At 36.9% G+C, this 22,871-nt stretch overlaps 1 long non-coding RNA gene across 3 annotated transcripts; it reads right to left on the bottom strand.

Annotated features, from left to right (window-relative positions):
- Positions 1-305: 305 nt before the first annotated feature.
- LOC134564651 (uncharacterized) lies at positions 306-22,478 on the bottom strand. Of its 3 annotated transcripts, none has more exons than XR_010083596.1 (3): positions 21,929-22,478; positions 18,841-19,036; positions 306-440 (listed from the first exon to the last, which is right to left on the bottom strand). It is a non-coding gene; the product is annotated as an uncharacterized LOC134564651 (long non-coding RNA). The 3 variants fall into 3 exon arrangements; XR_010083597.1 differs by lacking the exon at positions 306-440 and adding an exon at positions 13,812-14,027; XR_010083598.1 differs by lacking the exon at positions 306-440 and adding an exon at positions 14,835-15,665.
- Between the last annotated feature and the right edge of the window lie 393 nt (positions 22,479-22,871).

The following is a 22,871-nucleotide window of genomic DNA, read 5'->3' as shown; positions in this document are numbered from 1 at the left end:
GAGAACAGACATTTTATCACTGTCTATTTATTATTCCCCCAAGGAACATGTACAGACAAATATAGATTAAGGCAATCACAGTGGTTAAGATATGTCCATTTTTTATGTTCTATAAGCTTTTTTTTATGGATGGTTGGAGGCATGTTTCACTGTCTTGGTAAGAATGGCTATCAGGTCCTCACCACCTCTTTTGTCATGGCAAAAGAATATGGCTCTAAAGTATGTATTTTGGCTCACAGCCGAAATTTATCAGAGGCTCCTCAAATTGCCATTTGCTCCATGTACACAAAAGCATGTCATACCTTTTCAGTGGATGAACTCCAGTGTCACAATTGTTTAGAAGATATATCTGCTAATGAAGCAGTCATGTGTGTTTTGTTCTAGAATCAAGAGAAGCCCTTTTGGAAAACACCTTTAAAGGTGCTGTCTTTCTTCTCTTTCTGCAAAACAGTGGGATGGGGAGAAGAATCAAAAGTTAAATTTGTAGGTTGGGATAGGAAAGGTTTGATTTTCAAAATCAAAGTAAAATACAGTAATAATGGTAAATTACAATAATAATGACCATGAAAATTAAAATGGAAAGATAACAAACAAGAGATGTACAATACAACTGCTGAGTGATGCCAGACTCCCCTTCCCAAACCCAGACTGGCTTTACTTTTGGATAATTCCCTTTAGTTCATGTCGTTGGGCACGACATTCTGTGATGAGGAATATCTCTTTGGTCAGTTCGACTCACCTGTCCCAGATACAGCTTGTTTTGCACACCTCCTCACTGACAGAACATGAGACAAAAAAATCTCCCATCAAGTCCTTGAGTTAGAATAAACACAACAGCAAAAAATAAACTATCAGTGTGTCAACACCATTCTCACTCTGAACCCAAAACATAGCTCTGTACAGCTACTGAGAAGAAATTAACTCAATTTTAGCTGAAATCAGGACATGAAGGTCATAACAAACACCTATCTTTTCTTGTCTACTGTGAGGGATACTCTTCTACAATAATAGAAAAGAAAATGTGTTTTCAACAAATGCACACTGAATGTTATTCATACTTTTGTTCCCCTCTAGCTGCTTTATTTGAAGTTAAGTTCACGTTTGTATTTTTTTCAAATATTTTTCAAGCATGCAAGTAAAACTGAAATTTCCTGGCTCCTTTTTTCTTTTATACCTATTAGTAATGATAAACATTTTTTCTGCACTTTTTAAATCCTTTGAAATTCTGTGCTCCATGGGTTCTTAAAAATCACTAAATTACTAATCAATCTGAAAAGGTTTTTTCATTGGGACCAAAAAATTTCTAAACTAATTTATTTAAACCTTGTCTGACAAAGTATTTGTGAGTGTCATTCCTTTATGCTTTGTCACTGGTGTCAATACTGACAGGAAAATTATGATAGCTAAACTATAAAATGAAACTATGCTTCAAAAGACCCTAATAACGACTTTAATAAAGTTATAAAAAAAAATCATCAAGTGAAAAAATTGATGAATGCAGATCTACTGGCAACATTCTTGAAGTCTTCCAACTTGTTTATTCCTTCACTAAAACCTCTCAGTATATTTAGGTCTTGGCGCTTACTGAGTATCCTCTCATTAAGAATTCATGGAATCACGGAATAATCAGGGTTGGGAAAGACCTTTAAGGTCGTCAAGTCCATTAACCCAGCATGTTACCTGCAAAACCCCATCCCCGAAATTCATGCATTATTCCTCGATCCTCTTGTAATGTAGTGTAGTTCTTGTATCACTGATCCTCTGACTGTGATTTGAAATCAGTTACAATATAAGGATTTAATATTCTTATATGTAATAAGAATATTTAATATTAATAAAAGAAAAGTGTGTCTCTAATGTTAAATATCATGATGATTTTCAAAGATAGTTCAATCTAAATGGTGGGTTGGCCATGAATCCTGAAAGTCCAAGTCTTTCTCAAAGTAAAAAAAAAAAAAGAGTGGCAGCTTAAAGCCTTTGAGTTAATATTGAGAATTTTAGAGCCAGAGTTTTTACAGAGATTATTGAGTATACTGTAAATGACAAATACATTTCTAATCATGAATATAATAGGATATTTTTTCTGAAGCTCATAGATGGAACAGTGTGCTTGTAAAACAACCTGCTTGTAATTTTTTCTTGATCTCAGGATTCCTATACATAGGTGATTTATCTGACTTGGGGGTCTAAAGCCAAATTATTATCTGGAGTGAATAATTTTAAGCTGGAAGGATCACTTCATACATAGAATGTAATAAACAAATGCAAATGCCACAGCATATTTTTTATTGGAATTTGAAAGTTTACATTTTCTTCTCATTTTTGATTGCCTGTCCCCTTTAATTTACTAACTTTGAGAACCAGAGCAGAATCTATGAATGGTAAGGAGACAAGAGTGTTTTCAATGAAGTGTGTCAGAATTAATGCAAGACAATGGTATTCAAGTTATGCCTAAGAATGATTATAGTTATACAGAAAAAACTTCTCCAAACCATTACTTGAAGGAATTTTCTCTACTTGTGGATTTTTTTTATTTTTTATTTTTAAATAAATAAATATCTGCTCTGGAGATGTCCCACCTGGATCACTGCACTCAGCTCTGGGACCCACAACACAAGAAAGGTGTGGATCCATTGGACCAAATCAGAAGAGACTCTAATTTTTTCCAAGGGCTGTAGCACCTCTGCTGTGAAGGCAGGCTGAGAGAGTTGGAACTGTTCAGCTTGGAGAAAAGGAGACTCCAAAGAAGGCCCTGTAGTACCTAAAGGGACCTTGCAAGAAGGCTGGAGAGCAACCATTCAAAAGGGTGTGTAGGGATAGGACAAGGGGAAATGGCCTTAAGCTGAAGAAGGGCACATTTAGACAAGTTGTTATGAAAAAATTCTTTCCTGTGGGGGTGGTAAGGCACTGCAACAGGCTGCCCAGAGAGATTGTGGTCTCCCTTTCCTCAAGCTGTTCAAGATCAAGCTGGATGGAGCTCTGAGTAATGTGGTCCAGTGACATGTTTCTGTATAAGGCAATTCATCCTTTTGACCAGCTGAAAATAAAATTATTCTATATCCCATGCAAAAGGGCAAAGGAGTTTCTCTGTATGAGAGACTGTATTAAATTCTACCTTGTGCTGTGGCGAAGGCTGCGTAGTGGGTATTTTTTTCTTCCTGGAAGAAAATTATTTAGTAGAACAAACTAGATCTGTATGAGATTGTAAAACTTCATACAAATCCAGACCCTTTCCATTTGGATCATTTTTTTTAGTTTCTGCTGTACAAAAAGCAGCTCTATTTGTCTTGCTTATACTTCAAAGACAGAGAGCAGAGGTTCTGCCAGCAAAGCCACTCTTCAGACTACGTACCACTGGACCCCCAAATCTCTTCCACTGCAGAAGTGAGGGCTGACCCCCCTTCATTTCCCTTGTGTAACAGATGCCTGTGTGTGTAAATAGTCCTTATCCCAAACCATAATCTTTACCTCTTATGCCTCCAAACCTCCTCTCTGTCCTTCCGGGAGTGAAGCGGGAGGGTAAAGGGGAGGTGAGTGAGACGCCTGTGTTTTGGAGTGTTCCAGTGTCAACACTAAATTGGGGAAATCCATTCCTAAACTCCTAATCATGAGTTGGATTTCGTGATTCTTATGGGTCACTTGCACTTCCAGGTTTTCTACAATTATATGATTAAAAAATCCCTAGTGTTTGTTAAGGAACCTTTCCAATTATTGTAACCTTGGTTTTCCTGGAAGAGTAATATGTTCTTGTGTTGGAAAAAATCAAATAAATAGGACTTTTGTTTTCTTGGAAAATGTTTGCCTAACTTCCCCTGAAATTGAAGTACAAAAAAAAAATTTTTATGGCAGGTCTTAATCCTTTATGCTCACCCAAATGCCAGCAGCTGATATATGCATCTATATCTATCTATATCTATAGCTGTATCTATAATCATCTCTATTTCTATCTCAATATCTCTAGATACCTATATTTATATAATCTATCCATATTTATCTATCTATATCTATATCTGTAACTTCAATCCAATGCAAGTGCTTCTTCTAGCAACATTGTATTTTAACAATTTGCAATATTAATTTTGATGTATTGTAACTTAGCAGAATAACATTTCTTCTGTTACAGAATCACATGACTTGAGAAATTATTTCCTTTCCCTCCCATCTAATTCTCTCCAAGAAACACGAAGCAAAAGATGCCTAGAGTCTGGGCAAGGGGTAAAGATGAGAAAATATTTTAATAACTCTGAAAAACTTAAGTGGTCAAATATGAGTGGTAAGAAGGATAAAAAGGACAAAATGTAGTTGCTTAGTGGAAAAGGCACTTTTCTATAATTTTTCCTAAAATTATTTTGTTTTTGTCTATTCTCTTCCTGAAGCTTTCCTGAGAACTAGCAAAATTGTTTTATAAACTCAGTACAAGTTTTATTGGTAATACAACATAGTACAACTCTAACGAAGAGCCAAAATCCTCCCTCTTATTGCACCAGTAAGTGCAAAACACAATTGTCAGGTAGAGTTGTTCAATTTCCCATGGAAATAGTAGAGTGGATTAGGGAAATTCTGACTAGTGGATTTTCATTTTCATAGGAGATTTTTCATGATTAATTCTTTTATACAAATTCACTTTTAGTTATAACATTTTATTTTAGTTATAACATTTTATTGTTTTATAACATGCCTACTCGGAGGTCACTCATTTCACTGAAACAATTTTTTTCCCCAGGCACAAGCAGTACAGCAGTTTGTACTATAATTTTCTTATATTTGTCTCTTTTCTACAAAATGTCTGTTATATCATACTTTTCATGTCTTTTGTTTTGTTGATACTATTTGCTCAGTTTTCATTGAATTCTACACGCGATTTTTGTCATGGAACCTAGAGGGCAAATTTTGTGGAAAAAGGGAATGACATACCACCTTAAATGTTAGTGATGAGGATTGTTTCATGTCTCTTTCCAAGATAATTTTGAAATCACAGGGCTATAAATTCATAATCATCTACAGAGATTTTAGTAATATTTTCTTGAATAATCTTTTGATAGCATGACTGACAGCCATGTGTATCACCTACACAGAAGTATAAGTTGTCTGTATATGCAAAGTCATTTGCTTTTCCTTACCTTTCTTTTAATGTCCTTCCTGGTCAAGATCTACTAGAATCTCCTGATCATTGGTTTGGGTTTTTTGTGTTTTTTGGAGGTTTGTTGAATGGGGCTTATGACCTGTTCCCTTCACTCAATTTGGTATAAGAGACATGCCTAGGCCAAAAAATCAGGATCGCTTTTCCCAGCGAACTTTGACAGCAGTGTGGCTGAGAGGCAAGTGGACTGGGACTACCCTGTCACTTCTTGCCACGACCCCTCTAAGTCACCTGATGATGCATGTTAATTTTATAATTTATGCAAGGGATGCAGCAACCACCCTGGAATTTGCTATGCTTATTACAAGAGCAGAGGGTTTAATTTTAACTCGCCTTGGTCATATTAAATTTGGGTAAGTATATTCTCAATGGCATCATCAAACTTTTTTAACAATGACATAGAATTCATTTTTAGAGTAGCTTGAATTAATGAGATTTGTTATTGGAAATATTTTGGCTTGGGGTTTATTTAATTGGGTTATTTTTATTCTAACAAAAATTCATAAAAATATTATTAGTTTTCATGTGAATTTGAGTCTGACATCTGCTGTTTTGCAGGCTAGCACTGCATAATGCTATCTAGTCTTCATATGAAGAAACTTCCAAAGTATCAAATTATGTAATTTAATATTACTGTTTTCACTTGATTAGGAAGGGCTTCTGCATTCTAAAGCAGATGTTTGTAATGGAATGAGAGGAATGGGCTAAATACACTCAGTAAATGTTATTGTATGAATCACCTTAAATCCAATTCAGGGATTGTCAAGGCAAGCCCACAAGAAAAGTGTGACAAAGAAAAGCCTTGCTATGCTTTATGCAATGACATTTAGCAATACTGCAAAATCAGGCAATATCTTTTCTAGCAATGTTAAAAGAACAGAAGCAAAGACCAAGAATTCAAATGGGAAGGAACCAGTCTTCCAACTTCAGATTTTTATGTTGATTATTGACATAAGACATTGTTGTAGTGTTCACTCTTCTGAGTCTATAACTGTGTATCTGCGGAAACAGATTATCCTACATCTGCCTACTACAGGGCTATGGCATTTTTCCCCACAGCATATGGTGTTATGGGCTGCTATCATGGACCAGATATTGGGCCCAAAGGACACATTTTGTGTGAAATTAAAGTTTTGAAAGGACATGCACAAAATTAAGAAGTAGTTTTTGGCATAACAAATATTACTGCAAGAATTCCTCTGTAGAATCTTTCTTAGGTTAAGTGCAATTATAGTGTTTACTCCTAATGGCTTTGAATACACACAAATTTTCCTCTTCCCCACAGTGAAAGCAACAATTGCTTCTACCTTTTGTCCTGGTGCCAGTTTTTACTGGGCTGCTTGTTTGCTGGTTGAATGCCCAGTCTGTCAATTGTTTCCATTGATTTTTATGCATATTTAAAACAAAATCCCTCTGCATGTCTGTTTTCTCTTAAATTGGTAGAAAATGCACATCTGTCCATATAATTGGGACTTGTCATTAAATGTTAGAAAAATTATCACATCTAAAACCAGAGAAATACTTTTAAAACTTTCTGTAATGTGTTTTTTGATTATCAGATATTAGCTGGCACTAATACTGGCTTCTTGTAGACAGCTGTACTATATCAGCATTTATTACTTAACCACATTTGATGACTTTCCACAGGAGACAGCAAAATATTGATCGTGAGCACATATCAGTTTCAGTTACTAGTGTGCATCAAGAACTATGTGTAAATGCATATGGTTACATATATATACATACACACATGTATATATTTTTATATATATATAATGTTTTTAGTCTGTATGTATGCCTGCATGCATGCCTACAGATACATTTGAAGTCCATACATTTTTCATGTAGTTGGTGACTGCTGGTATCTCCAAGTGCCCTGATTTCTGCAGAGAGGTTTTCAGACCACTCAGTATCTGAAGAGTTGCCAGTACAGGGTGAGTCAGATTAGGTGAAAAATTCCATGGTTAGACTTGGGAATTTTGGAAACAAGTGTTCAGAAAAAATATATATTCCAATTTATTTATTTTCTTCTACCATTTATAAGTAAAGGTATGCTGCTTTTGATGACAGTGTAATTCTATTTTATATTTTCTCAGGCTTTCTTATCTGATTGACACAACTTCAGATCAAAGCAGCCTCTGCATGATATTGCATCGGACACTGCTTTCAAACAGTACCTACCTATTGTTCATTCTGAGTGAAAAGTAAAAGTGCCAGCATGAAATAGAGAATATTCTTTGCTCAGTGCTGCACAATTGGAATCATAGAATCATGAAGGCTGGAAAAGACCTCTGAGATTATTCATTTCAGCCATTAATATTGCACCACTGTGATCACAACTAAGCCTAATGTTGCCAAGTGCTACATTCCTACTCCTTTGAATACTTCCAGTGGTGATTTCACCACTTCCCTGGGCACCCTATTCCAGTGCCTGACCACACTTTCAGTGAGGAATTTTCTTGTAGTAGCCGACCTAAAACTCCTCTGGCATAACTTGAGGCTATTTCCTATCCTCCTGTCACTTGTTGCTTGGGAGGAGAGACGAAACTCCAACTCACTAAAACTTCCTTTCAGGTAGTTGCAGAGGGTGATGAGGTCCCTCCACACCTTCCTTTTCTCAAGGCTAAGCACTCCCAGCTCCCTTAGCTGCTCCACAAAAGGCTTGTGTTCCAGACCCTTCCACAGTTCTGTTGCCCTGCTGTGGATACACTCCAGCACTTCAAAATCTTCCTTGTAGTGAGGAGCTCAAGAATGGACCCAGAACTCAACGTGTGGTCTCAGAAATGGTGAGTACAGGGCAGACCATAGAATCTCTGTTCCGGTGGTCACACCATTTCTGATAGAGCCCAGGATGCCATTGGCTGTCTTGGCCCCTTGGAAATGCTTGTGGCTCTTGTTCAGCTGGATGCTGACCAGCTTCCCTAGGTCCTTTTCACTGGGCCACTTTCCAGCTACTGCCCACAGCCTGTAGCGCTGCAGGACGTTGTTGTGATCCAAGGGCAGGACCCAACATCTGGTCTTTTGCACCTCAAACAATTGACCTTGGCCCATCAATCCAGCCTGTCCAGATCCGTCTGCAGAGCCTTCCTTGTCAGTATGTTTCCTACTGCATCCAGTAAAGGACAGAGATTGTCCTTGGACCTCTTCTTGCTGATGTATTGGTAAAAATATTTTTCATTACCTTTTACACCACCAGCTAGTGCTGTAAACCAGTTTTGCTGACCTTCCTCAAGAACCAGAAACTGCATCATTTCATGTCTTCTGGGCACAAGATGACCTCCAACCATCCCATCACCCATCAGTCCTTCTCAGATCACAAGCAAAAGGTTCAGCAGGTGCCTCTCACAGAGTCACTCATGAGCTGTGTCAGCAAGTTCTCTGCCCCACAATCCAGGAACCTTCTCTACTGCTTGCTCTCTGTTGTGGTTTAGATTTGGGGGGGTCCCTGGGGAAGGTTCCCCGGGAGCCCCCCAGGTCCTTGGTTCGTTGGTATTTGCATGCAGGCAGGCAAGGAGACTGCAGACAGCTGGTGAGGTGATGAGATGAGGATTTATTTGGAGTTCGACCCCAGGAAGGCAGCATGGTCACTGAGGGAGAGGGGAGAGGAGGGGGAGAGAGGGAAGGGGAGAGGGAAGGGGAGAGGTACAGAGCCTCCAGAGGCCTGCAGGGCAAAGAGAGCGAGCCCGCTTCTCCCTGCACTCTTAACAGGGAGATTCAAAGTGGGCACGGACAGATCTTCAGGCCAATGAGGTTACAGACACACGATACTGCAGGAGAGGTTACAGACTTGGAATAAACCATACACTTTCCAGGGGTGAGCCAGAGCAAACCATTTCCATAAAATGCAATTCCACAGCTCTCCACTGTGTTCTGTTTCCAGCAGACATCTGATAAAGTTGAAGTCTCCCATGAGAACAAGGGCTAATGACAACGAGACTTCTCCCAGATGTTTACAGAATATTTCATCTGCTTCTTCATCCTGGTTGGCTGTTCTATAACAGAATACTCCCAGGACATCTGTCTTGTTGACCGTCTCCTGACTCTTACCCGCTTACCCACTGTTCAAACACTCAACCCTATCACTATCACCATTAATCTCTAGACAATCAAAATACTGCCTATCATACACAACTACTCTGCTGCCTCCTTTCTCGCCTAAACAGCTTATAGACATCCACTGATCTACTGCAGCACTCCAGATGTGTGACTTACCACATCAAGATTGTCATGACAGCTAGGTTGTAGTTTTTCAGTTGCACCATGGCTTACAGTTCCTTCTGTTTGTTGCCCATGCCACATGTATTGGTGTGAATGAACTTAGTTGGGTTATCGTCTTTCACTGAGATAACTCTGATTCCTGCATGACCATTGTCAGATGCTTCCACAGTTTCCAGCACATCATTAACCCTTGGTTTCTTGCTGACACAAGGATCTCCATCCCTATTTCTACCAAGACAGTAAACCTGAAGCACCTATCTTAACACTCTGTCTCTCAAAAAGTGAAATGCCATCCCTAGTCTTATCTCAAAAGACTTTGATTTTACCCTTTCCCTCCCTTCAATTCTAGCTTAAAACTCTGTCAATGAACCCTACAACCCCATCTGTTGCCCCATCTGTTACCAACAGGACTGGTGCCTGGGTAAACACACCCATGATCAAAACCTCCCAAATTCTGCGGGCGACACCAAGCTCAGAGTTGGTATGAATATGTACAATTTTCTTTGTTCTAACCCTGTCATTCCCTGTAACAGGGAGAATAGAGGATAAGACCCCTTGTACTCTCACTCAGTTATCCTTAGATGACTGAAGTCCCTCTTGATAGTCCTCACAATTCTTGTTAGACCCATCAGAAAAAAAACAGTAATGGATAATAATATCTTTTACCCCTGGGCCCTAGGAAGGCATCAGACTTCCCTATGGGCTAGGTCCCATTGGCCTGTTAGGCTGGATCTTCTGTTCTCTACAGGAGGGAGTCACCAGTGACAACTACCTTCCCTTTTATCTTGACTGGGGTGATGGTAGACTGACTGGCTCTGGGCCTACAGCCTGGATGCATCTCCATCCCCATTGCTGTGTGTCTGGCCCTCAAGTCTCAAATATATTGAGGACACTTAAGTGGCTGGAAGGGGATTCACCTGCTACCCCCAACAGAAATCTGATTCACTGTGTCTTTGTCACCCCTAAACCCCTGTTGCTGACATGCCCTTTTAGGTTCTCTCCTCCAGGCTGGTGGTAAAGATGGTAGGGGATTTTTCCCTTCTGGTGATGCAGCTGGCTGATGCAGTTTCTGGGGGAGGGGAGAGAATGGCTGCATCAGTCAGTCTTCTGCTCTGAGTCCCTGAGAGTTCTTAACCTTTCTGTATTCTCTCTTAGCTCTGCCACTAGGCTGAGCAGATCATTTACCTGGTCTAGTCACACCTCACACAGCTGTTGACTCCAGAGCCCTCCAATATCAGTGCCAAGCTCTGGCACACCCTGCAGCCTGACACCTGGACAGCAGCATGCTTTCATGAGATCTCTGTCTGTGTCACCTCATGGTAATAGCACCATGCCAATGGGATACCAGAGCTGAGCTCCTTCCAAAGAGGGGGTGACCACTGACCTCCATATCACTTTACTAAGAACTCACTCCCCACTTAGAACCCACAGACTGGAAGAGATCAGAGGCTGTAAACCAAATTTTAGTGCAAATTTTAGTACAAATTTTTGTGCTGTTCCACAATTATTTGTGTTGCAGCCAGTCTGATTCTCATTGTCAATATCTCCTCTATTTTTTAATAAACTATGCTACCACAGGAAAGGCTGTCGGCCAGCAAGTTATACACAGAAAAGGCTTATAAGTCTTCAGTACTTTTCTTTCTCATTAATACCCCAAGCACAGTGAAATGTTTCAATAAAATCTAGCTGAAATACTGTGAATTGTTCTCTTCTTTCTGCAGCAGTCAAAACACTGTCAATACTGATGTGAGATGACATCAAAATATGTTGGAAAGCCTTGTGAATACTAGTCTTTTCAGACAAGGGGGATCTTTACAAAGAAGTTTCTGTCAAAAATCCAATTTGAACTCTTCCTTTTGCTTTGAATTATACAGAAGACATCTTTGAAGAACATGACCTGCTTTACATCACTCAAAGGCATAATACAAGAGAAAATTTTTCTTTTCATCCGACCCTATGGGAGATGTTGTACATCTTCAGCACAGGTGACCTGGTACTGATACAGGAGATGACACATAAATGGAGTGACATCATTTACAACTGGTGATTAAATAATTCCTAGGGACTCACAAAATAATTCTGCAGAAAATGAAAATTGTACCTAGATGATAATTGGAGCCTACATGCTCTCCTATTCTGAGTTCATATTTCTCCCTGAACGTGGTATTCCTGCATCTAATCTTTTTACAGTAGATTAAACATTAACTGTGCTGGGCTTTGTTACTATCAATGATTTAAATGATTGGTTTAGGCCTAAGCAAGTGAAGTAGTTCTATTGGTCAGAAGAATATATGTTACATCTTACTCTTCTAGAGACCTTTCATTCTAGGACACTTTATACCGACACTTTGAGGGCATTAACCTAGTGCATCCATATGCTGTATTTTTATGGTAACCTGGTTATCATAACCAAGTAATCTGGGAGCAGAGGAGAGCAAGGACAGTAACAGCTATGGATAGTAGAAGTCTTTGGCTCTTAGACACTGTTTCTGGCCATGAGATTCAGACACTTAATGATTTTCTGTGGGCAGCAAATGTCTTGTCCACGTCCGTGACCTGAAAACAGCATTAATTGCAGAGTTTCTGAGAGAAATTGTTATAACTTACAGCTAATAGGAAATAGATATCCTAGTAAAAAGAAAACAGTTGCAGCATTTTTGCTGTGGTTAACAATTCTGCATTTTGGACTTCACAAAAAGCCTGGCATTAATTTCTGATTTATTCTTAACTTCCAGTAGGTATGACATGCAATGGTAGTGCATGGCAACAAAGAAAGTGGCAGGTTGTTATTTTCCTATTAATTAAGATTTTTCTATATTTAAAATTACTTATTTGGTGTATGATAAAATTCCACCTGAACATGAGAGAAATCCTTCCACAGGGATCTTTGGTATACCAAACTTGTGCTTCCAGCATAAAGTATAATAATTTCTGGTTCTTTGAGTGGTACCTGTTTACATTAATGTGTTCTATGTTGTATTTTAAGTCATAGATTTTCTGTCAGCAGTTCTTTATATTTGTGGTGTGCAATAGATTGAGCTGTAAGTAGAATAGTGTGCCTGGTGCTGTCTATGCTGACTTGGTGAATATTTTTAGACACATGTAGAAAATATACTTTTCCCTATAATTACAGCTCAGTATTGCAGCTTTGAAGGAATAACAGCATTGCTTTGGGAGCTAGTCACAATAATATCAAGAAAAGAACACACATCAATAGGGCTTGAGACACTCCATGAAGGAAAGGGGGGGTGTATGAGATTTATAAACCTATTAAAAAAATGTGACACATAAAGAATATGACAGCATAACCTTTCTGTCACTCAGCTCAGGTCTCAGATCTCCTTTTGGAGAAGGATGGAGAGGCAGAGCATAAAGCAGAAAGACTTTTGTATTTCTATGAAAATGAGGAATGGCAGAATGATTGTTTCCATGACCACTGCCCACCTCTCTGCAGTCACTCTGCCAGAAGTCTTGCATGAAAATATTAAATCCCTTGAGATGCCCTTCCCTAGGCTTCATCTTTTGCCTCTGTGAACACTAATTCATTAGGCTGTTCCATTAACACTTTCAGAATTTTTGACTGCTTTGGTGGGCACTTCCCATTGCCTTTCTCATTTGTTTAACAGAAAAGATGGGATACCTTATACCTTCATCCCATACATCTATCTCCACACACTACAATTACAGATCAAGATATCTTTTCTAGTTATATGATACTTTAAATATATATGAAATTGGAGAAACTCTGAACTCTACAAGGTGTTGTAAATCATTTATAATGGGGTTTGAATGCAAATAGAAATACCTGAGATTTTAACTCAGTTTTGCGTAAATATTTGCTAGGTAAAAAGCCTTTGATTTATTATTTTCTAGTTTATTTTAATTGATTTTATCATCTTTTATTCTACTTCTATACTTAAATTTAAATTTATTTAGTTCTGCTTTTTGGAAAACAAAATATTACCTTTAGCATAAAAATGACACTGACATTCGGGGAGTGTTTAGGCAAAAATCAGTTTTTTCAGGGGAGGAAACCATACTGTTCTCAGTAGAGTCAATAGAGCCGGCCCATCAAGCAAGGTAATCAGTAGCACAAGAGGGGTTTTATAATCCAAAATTTGTCCCTCAGCACTTCTCTCCTACAGACTGTCTAACACAGAAACAGGACTTCCACCTCCAAAGTACTGAAGTATGTAGATATCCTAAAGTTTATGAGTACTTTGATATGGGACCATTTGGATGCTCACTGTTGAGCATCTGATCATGTGTACCTGGAAACCGAATCCTAGACTGAGCCAGCATACATATCCTGGTATTTCCCTTACTCTAGGAGAGACTGAAACAGAAATAGGCTTACCACATATTTTTTTATTATTATTATTTTTCAGTGGTTAGAAAAATGCTGATTTAGTTTTCCATTTAAAAATAAAAATTTAATTTTTAGGGAGTAACATTACAGAAGCGCAACAATCTTCTTGGTTCCTTCTTTTTTTCCCCCCCCACTACGAGTGTGAAATGATCTGTTTTCATTAATTATTAAATTATTATTTTTAAAATTAACTGGTTTTCCCGTTCCTTCCAATTAAGTAACGATGTTCCTTCAGTTCTGTGAGATCATGGCTCTATTTCGCGTATCAGGCACCAGGTAGTAAATTGGAAGCATTCTGTGCTTTTGAGATAGAATGAAAAGATTAAGAAATCTCTAAGAGATAGTGCAAAAGCTGACATGACTGTTCTATCCAGTACCTTTTCCAAAATTATCCCTGTGCAATCCATGCTGCTAAGTCAAAGCCCCATGCTAGTCTTTACAGATTCAAATCTGCGTCACTGCAGTGTATAGACAGCATTTACTTTAAATTAAATAATTCCTGAGCATGACAATTTTCTATTTTCAATTTCTTTCACAAGTTGTTATGGCTATTCAGTATAATGTGCTAAACATAAAAGAAGGGAAAAATCTACAATCATAAGGGGAACAAAGCACTACATTATACCAGAAAAGTTGCCTTTGGTGTACTTTGTAGCCCTTTACATTCTGTGAAATATTTTGTACTGTTTAGTTGCATTTTTTCAGTTAACACCTAAGCAAATGTGGACATATAATTATACAAGATTTCTGGGAATTAAATGAAACTGAAAAATGCCGACTAGATAGTGCCAACAGTAATGAAAGATCACTTCAAAAGGATAACATTTTGCTTTCTTGTACTTTTGCAAAATTTTAAAAGCTATTTTACATTTGTATTCATATGATGTCAAGGAAAATCAAAGGAAAAATCAAAGGAAAAGAAGATCAAAATCAAAGGAAAATCCTGAAACTGTTAGGTTCATACAAGACCAAACATAGTCCAGTGAGGGCGTGAGGTTAATGTACCTGAATTGCAGTCTTATGCAACAAGAAATTCCATAGTCAGCAGTTAAGTACAAATACTTTTGTATTTATATGAAAAACAGTGATAGTGTAGACATTAAAAATATTAGCAATGGGTAGGCTTTATACATTATTGATAAGAGTCTTTAATAGGTGCTAGAATTAACCCCAGGATGAATTTAGACCAAACCATTTTTCTGATGTACTATGCATAATAATTGTAATAATAATTTGTATTTCTTGGCAGACATTCTTCTTTACACACAAATAGCTTCTTATAATAGAGCTTTCAAATAGCTTTCTTGGGGGAAATAGCAGGGGAGATGATTTTTTTCACAGCTATTTTTTTCATAGCAATATCTGTGATAGGATACTGTCCTTACTTTGCACAACTCAAACTTTGTTGACTCCTTGCTGACTTCTGTAATACTTAGGTTACTTTCCTATTGCCTACCATTAAACTTTTTTAAGTACCTGGATAAAATGGAAAATTTTTCAATAAACCTCCTCTCTTAATTTCTTTCTTTGAATGTCTGATTTTAAATAATTTGGCTTTACAAAAGAAAAACTGTCTAGTTCATTCAACACACAACTTTTTTCTTAAGCAAATGGTAGCATGTTCTATGTTCCTGATAGAGACATAACAGACACAAGAAATTCAAAAACTATTCACAGAGGACTTTATTCTAGTTTGCAATTTCTTTGTAGTCCATTCTCCTGAGTCAGGAATGTCAGATTCTCCTCAGGTAAGACTGCAGTGTTTGCTTTCCAAAAGCTCTTATGGGAGTGGATGTGAAATGCATGAAGTGAGAAGCATTTGTGCGAACAGAACATGATCCAGAGTGGTAGATCTTTCTAGACAGATTATGTCTAAGTGAGCTGCCTGGCCTCAGGAACTTGCATGCAGGATATATGGACCATTGCCTCCACTTAGGTCTAGGGGAAAGACCAGAAAATGAGCCAAATTTATCTGTAGACTTCAATCTACAACAATACTGACACAAAATATTATTGCTGTAGATTTGTTGAAAAGTATAAACTGAAGATAATTTAGCATTTGCAATTTCTTTTTAAGGCCAGTGGTATCAAGTACATTATGACGTTATAGTACAGCCTGTCAGGTTAAAACATATAAAAAAGAGGATTATTGTTCTTTCTAAAAAAAAATTTTTGTGGTGCGTGAGGCAATTCATTGATTTGTGTTTATTTTAGATCATAGGTGGTCAAGGGAACCCTTCCTGGTCCATGTCTTACAATATGTACAGCACAGATAATACCATGAGAGTTCACACTACTTTGCTAGGAACCCTCTGAATTAATTCAGTTATTGTGAGACTACACCAATTACTGGCCCTTGTGTGGAAGGGAACTGCAGTCTCGGAGATGGATCAAAGCTATGATCAACAGTGACATTTCTTGTCTGCTGAATAGAAAGAACGTGTTTCAAAAAATATATCACAGTGTTCCTACCCAGGAAAAACAGCAAACATGCACTCTGAAAGCTTATTTTAAAACTGGCAGTGTGAGATAAATAGGCTGGTGATTCCACACTTAATAATTTTGTGTATTTTTCCCACTCCACTAAATACTTTATTTGAGCCTACTCAGCTTTGCCAAAAAGTTGTTTTTCTTAATTTGTCTGTCATTAATTTTAACTCATTGTAAATTGTCATTAAATTCACTTTAAACAGAATCAACTATATTTTAAAGCATAAACATGGAATTACTTATTGTATTATATGTACACAAATACATTGCAAATGAAACAAGAATCAGATGCTTTGGCTAGGAAATGAGTGGTGAGTTTTTTTGCCAGTCAATTTGGCACTAGTTTTTAGACATTATGCACATATAAATAATTCTACATATCGACAGAATGAAGGTGCCACCAGAGATAAAGGCATAAAAAGTATTCTTTTTCTTGCAGTACTTTTTATTCTGTTAAAAGCTTGCGTCCCTTTGAAAATAGTTCTTGTTGTAACCGTTGAAGCTTGGGGATGTAACAGGTTGACATCATTAAGAATGAATTCAGGGAAGCAGCTGAATAGACTTTAGACTTTGTGGTTTTTGACAGGATCTTCACAATTAGCTTCTTACTAAACTGATAAGGAACTTTGTATTTGAAAACATATTTAGGGATGTGGTTTTGTGGCCCTTGTTGCTATTGCAAATGTTGAAAAATCTTTTCCTGTGATTTGAAAACCAACATGCTAGCACTATATGGTTAGGAAAAAGGTAGGACACTAGAATAGGACAGAATAGGCTATCAAAATCACCCTTCTCTCTACAAAATAAGTTTAGATAGTTTGGTTGTCATCCCAAATCCTTTGCTTGCAGATTTTATTTGTCCTCCATCAACTAAGAAGGACTTCCAGACACAAGTGATACTTCATTTTTCATCAAAAATGCCTGTTTTCTCCTCATATCAAAGAAAAAGGTGAGATGAACTATTACAGTGCCAATGTTTTTCTAATTAAATTTCTTTCTTTGTCATTAATTTTTGAGGTTCAAGAAATAAGATCATTGTTTCATGTTTCTCTGAAAGAGTCCTGCCATAATGCAAGCTTCACTGGTACACAGCCCTACTTGTACACTAGAAATTAAGCCAAATACCTTGTTTCTAAATCCTTAAATTAGAGGGAATTGTTTCAAGATCCTTATTCTTTGGCTTTTCAGAAAGCTGGACAAAATCACTAAATAAATAATAATTATTTATATTATAATATATTATATTATAATATTATAATAATAATAAAATAATGTTGACATTGATCATTTTACCTTCTGTTTTGGTTGCCATATTATTTCTAAAATATAGAACAAAAACAATCCACAAAACTACAAAACCAAAACAGCAATGGGATTTAAGAGATTTACATCAATGATTCATGCTACAGACTTTGAGTGTGATCTTTAGGAAAGCCTTGAAGTTCTTTTCCTTTACTTCCTTATTACTATGGCGGAAATGCCTAATAGGTAAGTTGTCTAGGAAGGCTAAATTTACAATATTTTTAAAAACCCTCTAAAAAGTGTTTCAATGTCATCAGCTGGAGGTTCTATAATAGGGATGCAGTATCTGTGACATGTTCCTCAGCTTAACTGTCTCCTCTGCAATTAAACACAAAAACTTGGAAAACATATTAATTAAAAAAAAAATGAACAAGTTGGTTCTACACTACTGCATTTTTCAGTGAACTGTATATTCTCAAATGCCAAATCTGGGGTAAAGAGAGAATTATTGTTAATGACCAGCTATATATAAGTAACTGACCTATAAGCAGCAACATTACAGCAAGGCGATATAATGAAAGCTAGCAACAGTTGATGCAACATTTATAAATTTTTGGGGGGTGAACTTTCACTTCTGGATTTTAATTGCCTCAGTCTGGAAAAGTTACCCCACAAGGCAAGTGATATCAGCAAATCACATTTCATGCAAAATCTGTGTCTTGGGCTGCTTTCCAGCATTTCATCCTTTCTGCAATGTAGCAAAAGATGAATTAAATGTCAGAGGTCTTGCATTCTGGTCATTCCCCTGCCACAGGTAAAACATTTTGCTAGTGTTCATTAGTCAATTCAGCCAGCTATTATTGTTGAACTGACTATGAAGGTGCTGAAAGCAAGGCCCTCAGGAATTGTGTGGTGCAACAGCACAACTGGTTCAGAATTTATACTGTTCTGCTGACACTTATCCATATCTATTTGTCCATAAAAGGTTATGTAGGAAAGACAATGCTGGAAATGACCAGAGGTGCTGGGAGAAGTTCAACCCAAGCTGGATGTGTGGGTAGCTGTTTCTGCCAGCACAATCACCTAGTCAGAAAAATCCAGTAGCATTTGTTGATGCACCCATTATGTAGGAGAAGGAAATCTGACCTTAGAGGACTTTAGAGGATATTTTATTATCCTTGTGGCAGATGCACATGATAAGACATCTGTGGTGAAAGAACCCTTGTGGCAATTGTGTTATCATGAAAGCTCCTCTCCAGAGTCACTAATGAAAATCTCAGCATTGCTCCTCATCAGGATTTTTACTGAGTGCAGCAAAGCAAGGAGACAAACAGAATTTGATTTGGGGCAATCACAGTGTAATGGGGGGCTACATATTTACCTGGGAATGTTCCAGATGAGATGCTATCTTTTAAAGCCTTACTAGTCATTTACAAACGTTGGCAGCTGATCAGAGATCCGTCTCAAGGAAGGCAGAAGTAGTTGTTTTCCAGCAGCATTTCTCCTGATTACAGGACAACTTCACCAGCAGATATTCATCCCTGAAACATTGTGAGCCTGGGACCATGCACATGGGCCTATAGAGTAGAGGAATGGATAACATATTAGGGGTGTGTGTGTTCACGACTTGCAGGTCTCTGTTTCTGAAAGTTGTTGCACTGATTATGTACCAATGAGGACCCTCTGTGTATCACAAAAGCCTATTTGAACAAACTATTTTAGAAGTTTTTAAAATTAGAAAATTAGTTTCATGTATATGTGTATACATGGACACTCATACCTGTGTTTTTCTTTCCAAATGTCATAGCCACAGAAGTTAACATCATACTCAGTGAGTCATGGTTGATTTATTTCCTTTTTTTGGATTGAAATACCAAGATGACTTTTTTTATTGTCTAGCTAGTTTAGAATTAGGTTGGCATATATCTGAGGCTGTGCAGGCTTTTGATGCTAAAGAAAGTCCCAAGAGGTGGATTCATGAGTAGACAGCAGGTAAGGCAGTCAAAGGCGCGCATCAAATTATTTGTCACAAGGTAATTTATCACCTGATTGTGCAACTTTTTACATGGCTCTTACCCCTACAAAATAGCTGTGTTTACATGTATGAGGTAGTGGGAATGCTCTGTCTGCATAAGAGTTCTTCATTATACAGCTGCCTCAGATGTTTTCATTCATTTCTATAAGATGTCACTTCAAAATAGTTTGAATTGTGTTGACTGTAAGTGAATATAAAGTTATTATTGAAATAACAAACAGAAAGCCCCTTATCTTTGAAAAATTAAACATTTTTTCCTTGCACCATCTAATATGTATGGATACATTTACATAATTAACAGAATAGTTGTTTGACATTCCCATCTTCTCTGAAGGTCAGTGCTTTGTGCTTTTGAAGATAAAGCCACCAAAAAAACAAATGAAGATGCAAAAATCCAAGAGCCCATAAATGCTGCAAAAAAAAGCCGAGGCCAAAATGTTCTGCACAGATATGATTTCACCATTTCTTCCACAATCCAAAGTTCGGTGTCAAGTATGAGACATGTATCTCTCTAAGCCAATTTTCTATTGTTCTAGTTGATGGGAAAAGGAAAAACTCAGTTATATAAAAAAGAACGAAGCAAACACTGCGAGTGAGTCTAGATACTGTAGTTTCATCAGCTAATCGACTCTGATGGAGCTGTATTTGAAGCAGCAAAGTAGACTGATGGAGAAAAAAATCTTCTAAAAATATTCTAAATTTAATAGAAATTACTGAGAATCAAGAAAAAATGTTGTAAAATTATTGGAACAGAAATATGGTAATAAGATCAGGACCTCAAGCAGACAAGGTTGTGTAGGATCTTAAAAGTTCCTAGCCTGAGGTGGAAATACTGTCCTCTGTCCTTTTGCATTTCTATGGATTGTTTTTTCTAGACAGTTGCAAAAATGATAAATGTTCTCCTGTTCTCCTTCTCAAAGGTTATGCAATAGGAAGTCTAAATTATCAGGTGCTGATATGTGTAGCTTTGACAACTGCTATTAATTGCTTATAAAAATATATAATTTCAGTATTTCCTAAAAGAAAATGGCTAAGTTGTTGACCCCATTAGTATCTGAATATGTTATAACAGTACTATTATTTTATTAATAGTCATATGATTATTACAGTGGTATGTTCACCATATGTTCACCATATTTATTCTCATGAGAGGTATCCTAGAGGTCAGCTACACAAGATGTGTTTTTGAAATTTGTTTCAGAAATGCTTAAGACTCTCAATAAATATTTTATTTTATTTATTGCATATTGCCTATATAATAATTTTCAGCCATTCAATGGTTGAAAATGACCATTGAAAACATCCTGAAATGACTAACAAATGGGTACGTGGGAGTTTCACAAGTGGAATTATGTCTAAGAGTGAAAGGTGAATGGAAGTACTCATTCTAAGCTGATATAATGTGGTGCATAAAGGCCTAGTAAATACATCTACATATTAAATGTGTTATTATTAGCCAATACATTTGAAATTAAAGTGAGATATGCTGTACAATTCTTCCCTGGTGTAGAAGTAACAGAAATTAGAGGTGAAATCAAGAACTGTTTTTATAAGTGAAATGTAAAAGTCTAGGGCAGTTGGAAATCACAAATTTACTTAGGGGTCCACAGAACTGAAAATACAGATATGTCATTAGTCTTAAAAATAGCTGGAATTTCCCTTGCATATGTAAGTATCCTATGAGAAATATCGACACTCCCATTTAATCACACCATTTCTCCTTTACTTATATGAGTATCCAATCAAAATTTTTAAATCATGTGTAAGTACACTTGCATGCTGAACACACATTGGTCTTTTCTAGATGCACAGAGTTGCACTAAGTTCTTGGTTTCTCTAGCCCAAATATCATAGTGCTAAATCAAAACTACAAAAAAATAGGGTTTTTAGAAATGTGATAATTAAATTAAAAAATCATTATATGACATCTCCTGTAGTTGATATGCATGCTGTTCTGCAAATAATATGTCAAAATACATAGCAAATTAGACACAGACACACTAAATATATAAATTAGGAGTTAATATGGACTGAAAAATAATAGTTAATTTTAAACTAGGCTGAAAAAATGTTACTGAATACTTCAGAACGCAGAAGTTTAATGGAATGGTTTAGCTAAGTGGTTTGAAATTACTGAAGAAAATTAATGTCTAATTTGTATCTATAAAAATTTAGGAAATGCAATTCTTTCTTTAAATAACCACTTCCTTCATGTAGTTGTACATGTCTTAGAAAGGATGTTTGTAGCTGATCACTCCTCTGAAAGTCTTAAATACTGTGCAAAAGCAGACTGTAATCCCTGCATGACTTTATCTAAATATAATCAGACATCAAGTCCTGCTATTGACAACCAACTAATAAAATAACACCAAGGTCCTTGCAAATGCACCTGAGATCCTGACAGATATTGCTAGAATATGAGCTCCAGACTGACCCCTGAACGTAGAAATACAGCTGTGAAGACCAAGAGTGTGCAACGGCTCTTCAGTTCCTGCAAGCAGCTTTTGTTTTTCAAACCTAGAAAAGAGAAGATAGAAAACAAGAAAAGATGTTACACTTTTCTGTGCTGTTACTGCAAACCAACATGGCATTCTTCACATCTATGCAGCTGATGGAAATTTTAACTTTAAAATAGACAACTTATTATGGTTAAAAAAAAAAAAAAATTCAAGGGGAAACAGATGCAGGGATGCCACAGTCTCCAGGCTCAGATTTGTAGATATGAAACTTGTACAATTAAGACACTAGTTACTGATTCTTTTCCTTTGCTAAATGACTTAAGTGGGTCATTCAGTAAGCAACATCATCTCTACCAATTTCATGAAAGTGGAACCTCTTGCTTTAAATCTAATGCAGTTAAGTAGAACTAGCAATATGTAACTGTCTAATGTGCACCTGAGAACTGCTTCACAGCAAGGATTTTTCCTTTAAGTACATTGGATAGGGCACATAAAAAAATCTTTTATCTGCATTAATTGGCTTTGTATGGGGCAATTTACACCTTATGTGGAGACATTTTTTCCTCATGAGAAAGCTGATAAAATTACAGCTCATTAACAAGAATAACTTTGTTACTGAAACTTTCTCTTAACCACAAGTAAGGCTCACTGTGACCTACTTCTATTGCTTTTAGAATTCTCAGATTTTTCATTTTTATTTGAGTACTTACCTTGCATATGATTGGCTGCAGGATAAGACAGTCTCACAGTCTAATTTTAGATTGGAAGATATAGGTTTTCTTCTGTGAGAAATTAATTCAAAATTAACTTTTTAGATCATAAGGCACTGGCAAGTTTATGGACTCAAATTTCCATTTTAGCAGTTAAGGAAAGGGAAAAGTGATCTTGAACATTTATAACAGTGTTCTGATTCTTTGT

Source organism: Prinia subflava, chromosome Z (genome assembly GCF_021018805.1).
Source record: "Prinia subflava isolate CZ2003 ecotype Zambia chromosome Z, Cam_Psub_1.2, whole genome shotgun sequence".
In the NCBI taxonomy this organism is placed as follows: Eukaryota; Metazoa; Chordata; class Aves; order Passeriformes; family Cisticolidae; genus Prinia; species Prinia subflava.
This window is presented reverse-complemented; position numbering and strand designations above follow the sequence as displayed.